The 9,947-nt window shown below is 39.3% G+C and overlaps 1 long non-coding RNA gene across 1 annotated transcript in view; it reads left to right on the forward strand.

Annotated features, from left to right (window-relative positions):
- Positions 1-935: 935 nt before the first annotated feature.
- The window catches only part of LOC114008164 (uncharacterized), an 85,777-nt gene continuing 76,765 nt past the window's right edge, over positions 936-9,947 (forward strand). The window contains exon 1 of the long non-coding RNA XR_003549723.1: positions 936-978. This is a non-coding gene — a long non-coding RNA (uncharacterized LOC114008164). The remainder of the gene's footprint in view (positions 979-9,947) is intronic.

Here is a 9,947-nt window from a genome sequence, read left to right on the forward strand (position 1 = left end):
TTTTTTTTTTTAGATACTGTCAAACTATCATGTAGTAACTATACCATCTTATATTCACACTAACAATGTGTAAGATATAGTTTTTTCACATCTTTGTCAGCATTTGATTGCCGTTGTTAGTCATAATATTAGCCATTCTGAAAGATATAAAAATCATTGTGCTTTTAATTTATCTTTTCCTAATGCTTAATAATATTGAGGATATTTTCATGTGCTTGTTTACCATCTATATATACTCTTCAGTGGAATATCTGCTCATATCTTTTGCAAACTTTTATTTTTATTTATTTATTTATTTGAGGTTTTGGACATAGGGTGCACATGCTCACCAGAGAGAGACGGTAGAGGGAAAATGAGAAATCATCCCACAGGGGTGATGGCCATACCACAGTCCCTTCTCCTCCATTCTTCTCCTGGGATTTTGAGCACTCATACATAGGTACCAAGCATGACCCTCAAGTCACCAGGTCCAGGACTTGTACTGTAGTCAACCATGTGGGAGCCCAGTGCCTTAAGCACTATGCCGCCTGCTTCCCTCTTTTCAATTTTAAATTGGTCTGTTTGGTTTTTGTTTTTATTTACTGTTGAGTGTTGAGGATTCTTTATGTATTTTAGATGCTGGTTCCTCATTGAATATGTGGCTTGCAAATATTTCTTCCACTCTGTAGCTTGTCTTTTCATCCTATTTATAGAATCTTTTACAGAGCAAAAGTTTTCAATAAATCTGATATAAAGTTGTTCTTTCATGGATTATGATTTTGGTGTCAAGTTTAGAAACCCTTTGTTTCTCTATAGATCCCAAGAATTTTCTCATATTTTTAAAAAGGATTCCCACATTGATTGTAATCCACTTTGAGTAGCATTTGTGTTGTGGGACTTGGGTAGTAGTTTTTATTTTTATTTATATATTTATTAATTTTTGTCTATAGATCTCACTGTCCACCAGAACTCCTTGCTCACCATGTCATCAGGATAGAGGTAAGGTACTTTATTCTTGCCAGGTGAGGCTTGTAGACATCCAGGTTCTCCATGTGAAGTCCAGTGGCACTGGTTTTTTTTTTTTATCACTTAGTGAGGGTGAATGTCCCAGATAACTAATCAGATCTCTTTGGCACCACATTAGTAAAAACTCTGAGTACTCAGTTCAGCTTGGGAAGGGTGGCAGTCCAAGATCTTCACTCAGCCTTCAGTGAATAGGACACAGGTATATATGGCGTTTGAGTCTAGTAGAGAAGTGATTATCTACAAGTCTTCTGTCTTCCTAGGTTGCTCATTTCCTGATATTTTGACTAGAGAGTTTTGTTGGGACTTCTCTGTTTCTGTTGGTGATTCTAGGTTTCTACCTTTTGAAGCATACAGTCTATGTTATTTGAGGACAAAAGAAAACCAAAGGAAGTTATCATTGTGGTGTTTACTGGGTCTCAAGGATCAGTTGGCTTGCTGCCTTCTTTCAACCTTTTTTAGTCATCTTATGTTATATATACGTGTGTGTGTGTGTGTGTGTGTGTGTGTGTATATAATGTAATATTTAGTTATATTTAGTGGAAGGAATAGGATAAATTACATCTATATTTTTGCAAGTGGGAGTTCCCCCCCCCCTAAGGACGGGGGGCCCCCCCCCCCCCTAGAGTTTTTGAAGACTATCTCAGAATTGTGGGCAGAGACTGCTGGAATAATGCATTTAGTAGTCAGTCCAATTCTGTTCTATTTGTTTACAGCGATGGCAGCGGCACCTGGGTTGTTACCAACTTAGCTGGGATAGTGGAAGCAGAGTGTTTGAAAAGGGATTCAAATGAGCTGATATTCTGGGAGATGATTACTGTATAGATTCTTAAAGTTTTTAAGAACTATTACCTTATCCTTTGGTTATCTTTCATTTGTGAGAAGACATGCCAATTATTTAGTTTAGCAGTACCCAGGCAGTTTGAAAAGTGTGAAAAATGAACAGATCAAATATGAACAGAATTGAGAAAATAAAATGACTATTTCTCTTAGAAATTTATGAGGCAAATTTTAAATTATAAATAATAAATAGTAATAACTTTTAATAATAAATGAGAAAGAAATACAGCATAACAGATTTACAAAGATAACTGGAAGTTATCAAATTCTATATGCATTGCTTACACATATTAGTTCTAAGACGCAATCTGTTAATCATTGCCTACTCAGTTGTGAGATGTTCATTACATATTCCTGACAAATTCTGACTGTCATTTTCCTGTCAGGAGTTTGACATTCTCTACAGTGTTTGCTGTGCCTTTTAACAGTATTTAAAAATCAGTTAGATTCCTGCAAACCTAATTAGGTTAGAGATGTTCTGTCTCTAATAAAAACTCTCTAATTGAACAGAGGGATGTTTTCTGTAACTTCTTTCTGGTACCTGTTATCTTGACAGTTCCATTTTTTTTTTTCCAGTTTCTTTAAACAGTTTCTGGCATTTTCCTCATTCATTAACTATTTAATAAGGACCTATCACCTTTCAGGCATTGCTTTAGATGCTAGGAAAACAGATACGAATAAACTGGAATTGTTTCTCCCTTATAGAGCTTCCACTCTATCTGGGAAGCCAGATTGTAAACAAATATACAAAACAATAAATACTAGTTGCCAGGTGTTGGTGGGTGAGTGTTAAAAGGAACAATGGTGCAATTTAAGAGGATAGTAAGAACTACTTCAATGTATGTATGTATGTATGTATGTATGTATGCCAGAAGGCATCTGTGCTCTCTAGAGACCCAGAGACAGAGAGAGAGAGAGAGAGGGGGGGGGAGAGAGAGAGGGAGAGCGAGGGAGAGAAAGGAAGAGAAAGCACTCTCCCAACAGGGTATACTATAATAGTTTTTCCTACATTTTTCCATCCCATCAAGTTGTTTGAGCACACATATATATGGTGTGTTTCTGAAGTTAGCCACATGAGATCCAGCTTCCTATACATGAGGTTTAACCATTGCCTATATATGAATATCAAGGAGGATCTGATGAAACTTTCTAAGCCAGAGAGAAGCAAATGTAAAAACTCTTGATATGTGATTGACATAGGATATTTAAGGAACAACACAAAGTCTGGGTAAAATGAACAAGTGAGGGTAAGGGTTATAGTATGAGACTGGAGAAATAGGCAACCACCAGCTTATGAAGGATTGTGTGGATAATGATAAAATACGTGGTACTTTAAAAGAGAAGTGTACTTTGACCACTGGTTAGAACTTTGGCTGTAGGAAACAAGAGTAGCGGGAAGAATTCTGGTTGGAAGTTGATGCAATAATCTAGTCTTGGACTAGCTGGTATTGTTGAAAGTGGTAAAGGAATATATTAGGAGGCTAGACGCCAATAGGACTTGCTGATGGCTTGAATAGGGTATGTAAAAATCAAGGAAAAGTGTTGATTGTTGAATAGAATTTCCATTTTTTCCTGAAATGGGAGTGGATACTTTATGAAAGGGCAACCCTGAAGTTATTAGCCTGAGCAATTAGGATGCAGTTTTATTTGGTGACATGTAAAACATCTATAGAAATGTACTTTTAGTGAAGGGCAATAATGAAATTCTATATGAACATTTTAAGTTTGAGATACGTTTCAGACATTTAAATTATGATATTAAATAAACTGTTAGACATACAAATTGGGGAATGAGAGATGAAATTAGGAGTGGAATATAAAATGTAAGCATTTTCAGTAAGTAGATGGTTGTTGAAGGCAGTGTATTGGCAGAAGTTGCCAAAGGAATGAGTAGAAATAAAGAGAAGATGACCGAGCACTAAACTCTGTGCTGTTCTGAAGTATAGAGTCAGTAAGAAGAAGGAGACTAGTTAGAAAAGGAAACCAGAGAGGTAAGACCACCAGGGTAGGGAGAAATCCAAGAAAGCAAAGTATTGTGAAATCCATGAGAAGAAAGTCACCCAAGATGACTGAATGTGTCAAGTCTTACTCAGCAACAAACAAGGCAAAAGTTGAGAATTGACCATAAAAAATGACAGAATAGATCTTTTTATTATTTTGGTGATAGAGAGGTTTCAGAGAAGTGGGGGCTGGAAGTCTGATTGGGATAGATTAAGAACATAATGCAAGGTATAAAAAGAAGAGAAAAGAGATAATGAATACAGATAGTTCTCTCTTTTTTTGAGAGGTTTTTGCTATAGGGCACATGCGCTCGCCAGACAGTCAGAGAGAGAGAGAGATAGAGAGACAGAAAGTGAGAAATCATCCCCCGGGGGGGATGGCCACACAGCAATCCCTTCTCCTCCATTCTCCTCTCGGGATTTTGGGCACGCACGCACACGCACCCAGTGTGAGTTTTAAGCCACTGGGTCCTGGACTCAAACTGCGGTTGACTACATGGGAGTCCAGTGACAGCCATTACGTTAACTGCTGGTCCCTTTAATACAGATAGTCCTTGAGTTGTGTTATAAAGAGGAGAGGGAACTCATGGTAGCTGTAGAGGAATGCGAGATTGAGCAGGGCCTAGTTCTGATGGAAAATGTGGCAGTGTGTTTGTATGCAGATAGGAAGGATTCCTCAGCAAGGGAAATGGAAGAGCTGAGATAGAAGAGTTAGCTAGCTGCCCTGGATGTGAAATGGAATGAGATGGGTATGAAAATGGACAGAATAGAAGAAAATAAAATATAATGAAACAAAATCAGATTAGGACAAAATAGACAAGAATAAAATATTTGTATTTTACTTATTTTTTAAACCATATCTTTCAACAAATTTTTCTGTTTAACCGCATACAGGACTGGCCATGTGAGATGGACATGTGTTGTGTTTGTCTGCTCAATACTTCTCTTTCATCAGGGAAACTGCTCTATCTTTAAAAATTTTTTTTATAAAGAATTATCTTGTTTAACATTTTTATTACTATTATTATTATTATTATGGAGAGGTTTTTTAAAAATTTTTATTATTATTATTATTTTTTGCTATAGGGCACATGCACTCGCCAGATAGAGAGATAGAAAGTGAGAAATCACCCCCCAGGGGGGATGGCCATGCTGCAATCCCTTCTCCTCCATTCTCCTCTCAGGATCTTGGGTACACCCGCACACGCGCCTGGCATGAGTTTAAGCCACCTGGTCCAGGACTTGAACCACTGTCGGCAACATGGGAGTTCAGCGACATAGCCATTACGCTAACTGCTGGTCACTATTATTATTTTAATTTGACAAGAGAGATGCAGAAGGAACAAGGGAAAATGAGAAAGCAAGCCTCCAGGTCTCGGACTTAAACCATAGTCGGCCATGTGGGAGTCCAGCACCCCTGACCACCACACCACCTGATGGCCCTGGAATTGCTCTATATTGAGTTCAGGAGTCATGGTGGACTTGCTTTTTCTGCCTTTCCCCAGTTGTACACAGACCTCAGCCAGGTTGACTATCTTCTTCACCAATATACTTGGTCTAGGTGTGCACATAGGGTATAAAATTGAAAGTGAGATTTTTAAATATTGATGATAAGAGACAGAATGACTCTTTTGCTTACAGAGAATAACTTGTGAGTTTCAGGTAAGAATGAAGCAAATGCACAAAGAGAGGCATTGAAAAGCAGAACTCATTGGTGGAGAAATGGAGAGTAAGAACAATATCAAGTTTTTAGATATATCTATGCTTGAAGTATATTTTCCCTTAAATTTTCCACTTGTCTGAGCCAGTAAATTCCTGTTCTTCCATGAGGTGGTTTGATTTCAATTTTTGTCAGTTGCACCTGAAAGAGTCCTGATACTTTACATCATGAAGTTACAAAATTTATATCACAATATTACATACTTATGGGCATACGTTCTTCCACTTTAAGGATTGTCGCTTCACTTTAATTATTGTTTCTTTTCATAGTGCAGAAACTTTTTGACATGATGTAATCCCACTTGCCTATTTTTGGGATTAATGCCTGTGATTTGAGGGTCTTATTTAAGAAGTTGTTGTGAGGCTGTGGTGAAAAGGGAACTCTCCTGAACTGTTGGTGGGAATGTAAATTAGTACAACTCCCATGGTGAACAATATAGAGAGTCCTCAAAAATCTATAAACAGAACTACCATATGATCCAGAAATTACACTCCTGGTATCTACTCAAAGGGTAGCAATACACTCAGTTGAAAAATACTTGCACATCCATGTTTATTGCAACATTATTCACAAATTCTAAAACAGAAGCAATCTAATGTTCCAGAACAGATGAATAGATTGAAAAAGTATGGCACATATACACTATGGAATACTTCTCAGCCATAAAAACAATGAGATCCTGGCATTTGATCAAAATTTGATGAATATGGAATATTTAATGCTGCATGATGCAAGCCATGCTATGAAAGAGAAGCACTGTATGTCCCCATTGAATATATATCAAATATCTGCACTCTATACAGAATATGAAAAATTGGAAGGTATAAAGGCATGGAGAGCAACTGTTAATACTAGAGACAATGTGGGAAGGGGTTGGCAATTGGGAGGGGGAAAAAAGAGGAAATAAAGGGAGGAAAAAAGAAGCAAAATATTTAACAAACACAGAAATGGAAAATTATCTGTTGATGATAAGGTACATAGTAATATTTTTTTTCTTTTTTTTTGGAGATAGTAATATTTTTGATTTGATAACACAGAGTATATTCATGCCAGGAACACCCATTTCATATGCTATAAAGATATATAGAAATTGAATTTAAAAAATGTGAAAAGTTTAAAGAAAAAATTTTATAAAATGCTATTGGATGACCAGAATGCTAATCAAGAAAGAAAAATGTTTTCATTGTCACATAGGATTTCTATTTCTCATGGAATATGGGTGGATACTCTATGAAAGGAAATTAGCAGGCATGTATGTTGGTTACATTTTATTTCTGATTCTTCCTCAGATTATTTTGTCTGCCCATCTCTAATAAAGAAGCTGAATTATTAAGCGGACTGTCAGTGTGTACCTAGATTTTGGTCATACTCCTGGTTATGTATGCAAAGTTACTGAGTCTGTGTGACTATGAAAGCAATCTGTCTGGTTAGTGAGCATACTCACATTAATCTTAGGAACTCACTATGGCACATTATCATAAAAATAAAGAAAAATCTCTCACTGGTTAGAACAAGAGACTTTATCACTTACAACATTTGACTAGAATATTTGAATAGGCATACTGACAATGATGTCAAAATATGGAGGAAGGTCACTGTTCACAAAGAATTGCTTATTTCTGTTCATGAAATGTGTTAATGTTCACATAAAGTCAAACTTTTCTTCTGCCTTTTCCACAATAAAATATCAAAAAGGTAATTGGAATCTACGTGATGGCACCTCTGGTCCCTAGTAGAAAAAAAGGAGTCACAGAATAGGGACAGAAATGTAATCTCTAATACATTATCCAAGTACAAAGTAGTGGAGACTCCAGGTTCTTCACTTGGAAACCCTGGGGCTGGTTAATGCCTTACACAAGTAAGGTACTGTGGTGGCCCTGTGAGGTGACTCTTGCAGGCTCTGTTGATGACCTTCTCTGTTGTGTAGGAGGGAAGACTCAGGGCCTAAGATGCTCCCAAATTCTTCTCCATCTGACTGGACAAAATAGTTCATCTCAGCTGTCATATTTTGCCTTGAAGCAGAGCTGTCAATCTCCTCAGTTTACTCCAAAGTTACTTGTGACACATTCCTTTATGCTTACTCTGTGCTGAAGACTCCTCCTCATAAAAATCAGTGCCTGTGCCTGAGTGGTAGGAAGGTTTGTGCCCTTACCTTTCTGTTTTTTAAGAGAGAGAGAGAGTTGGGAACCAGCAGTTAGCGTAATGGCTGTGTCACTGGACTCCCACGTAGTCGACCCCAGTTTGTGTCCCGGACCCGGTGGCTTAAAACTCACGCCGGGCGCGTGTGCGTGCGTGCCCAAGATCCCGAGAGGAGAATGGAGGAGAAGGGATTGCGGCGTGACCATCCTTCCTGGGTGGTGATTTCTCGCTTTCTGTCTCTCTGTCTCTCTCTGTCTGTCTGGCGAGCACACACGCCCTATAGCAAAAACCTCTCCAAAAAAAAAAAAAAAAAAGAGAGTGCTATAGGGTCTGTGTGTTCACCAGACAGTCAGAGAGACAGAAAGTGAGAAATCACTCCACAGGCCTTCTCCTCTGTTCCCCTCTTGGGATTCTGTACACACACGTGTGCAGAATCCCACATTCTGTGCATGCATGCGCATGCATTCAACGTGTTTCTTTTTCTTTTCTTTGGAGAGGTTTTTGTTATAGGGCGCGTGCACTCACCAGAAAGACAGAGAGAAAGAGACAGAAAGTGAGAAATCACCCCCCTGGGGGATAGTCACGCCACAATCCCTTCTCCTCCATTCTCCTTGCAGGATCTTGGACATGCATGCATATGTGCCTGGCGTGAGTTTAAGCCGCCAGGTCTGGGACTTGAACCGTGATCGACTACGTGGGAATCCAGCAACATAGCCATTACGCTAACTGCTGGTCCCTGTTTCGTTCTGTTTTACTTTCATTTCCTTTAAAGGAAAGTGAGCCATGCAGTATTTGGGAATGCTTCCTCTATTTCAGATCCCAAGTGTTTCAAGCCACAGGGGCTGGAACTTGAACTGCAGTCAATCATGTGGGAGTCCAGTGCTTTAACCACTATGTCACCTGCTAGTCCCATGCCCTCACCTTTCAGCACAGCTCTCCTGCCATGGTCCAGGTAGGCCAGTGCCCGGTGGGTATGCCAACATTTTGGGAAGCTTGAGGGACAGAGGAATTGTAAGTGTTATTAAGTTAAACTCAGTTGTACCAACAAGTGAGCAAAATTCCCATCTGGGCTGCCTATTCTCTTTCCTTCACACTAAGTCCAGCCCACCTTGGGATATCTGGCCCTCTGTTATGGTCTGAATTTGATTTACTCCCACTCCCATTTATATTTTAAATTTTTTTAAAGAGATTTTTACTATAGGGTGCGTGCGCTAGCCAGCCAGACAGAGAGAGACTGAGAGACAGAAAGCAAGAAATCACCCCCCAGGGGGGATGGCCATGCCGCAATCCCTTCTCCTCCATTCTCCTCTCGGGATCTTGGGCACGCACACACGCACACGCACCTGCACCCGGCGTGAGTTTTAAGCCACCGGGTCCGTGACGCAAACCGCTGTCGACTACATGGGAGTCCAGCGACATAGCCATTACGCTAACTGCTGGTCCCTTTATATTTTAAAATTCTAACACACAAGGTGATAGTCCTAAGAGATGGAGCCTTTCAGAGGTAATTAGGACATGGAGGTGGAGCATTCACGAATGGGATTCATGTCTTTATAAAAGAGGTCTGAGAAGGCTACCTTGCTTCCCACCACCATGTAAGGATACTAAGAACCAGGAAGTGGCTCTCGTTAGACATTGAATCTGCTGTTGACTTCGTTATTGACTTTCCTAGCTTCCAGAACTCTGAGAAATAAATTTCTCTTGTTTATAATTTATCCAGTCTATGGTATATTTTTGTAATCTGAATGGACTGAGACACTGTCATACTTTGAAAAAAGAGGCACATTGGCCAGGTCCCTTTCCTACTTCAGTATCTACTTTTAGGATCTGCAAGGAAAGACTGCTGGCTAATTGACTGAGTAGATTTCTTTGTGGTGGCTCTTACTCAATATCTTCTTTCTCATAACAATTGAAACAGGTGGCATTCTACCTTCAAATGTCCTGGACAATCCCAGGATTAATCTCTAATCTGACTCACATAGGTTGTGTCTGAAAGGGACTAGAAGTTGATGTTTACTTGATCATGGTTTTTCTGTTTTCTGCCAACCCTGTCACAGTGGAAGTAGATGATGGGGGTTGGTGTCCTACTTGACCCTTAGCATATTCTTGGGGCCCTACTTGCCAAGGATTTGACCTGATGTGGCTGAGCCATACTGCCTCATCTTACTTCTTCAAGGTTGTCCTTATACTTCTCGCCTTATTCCCTCAGGACAGCCTGTCCTTTCTTTTTCTCTCATTCACTTTAA

This window comes from Tupaia chinensis, unplaced genomic scaffold (assembly GCF_000334495.1).
Source record: "Tupaia chinensis unplaced genomic scaffold, TupChi_1.0 Scaffold000037_5, whole genome shotgun sequence".
NCBI classification, from domain to species: Eukaryota; Metazoa; Chordata; class Mammalia; order Scandentia; family Tupaiidae; genus Tupaia; species Tupaia belangeri.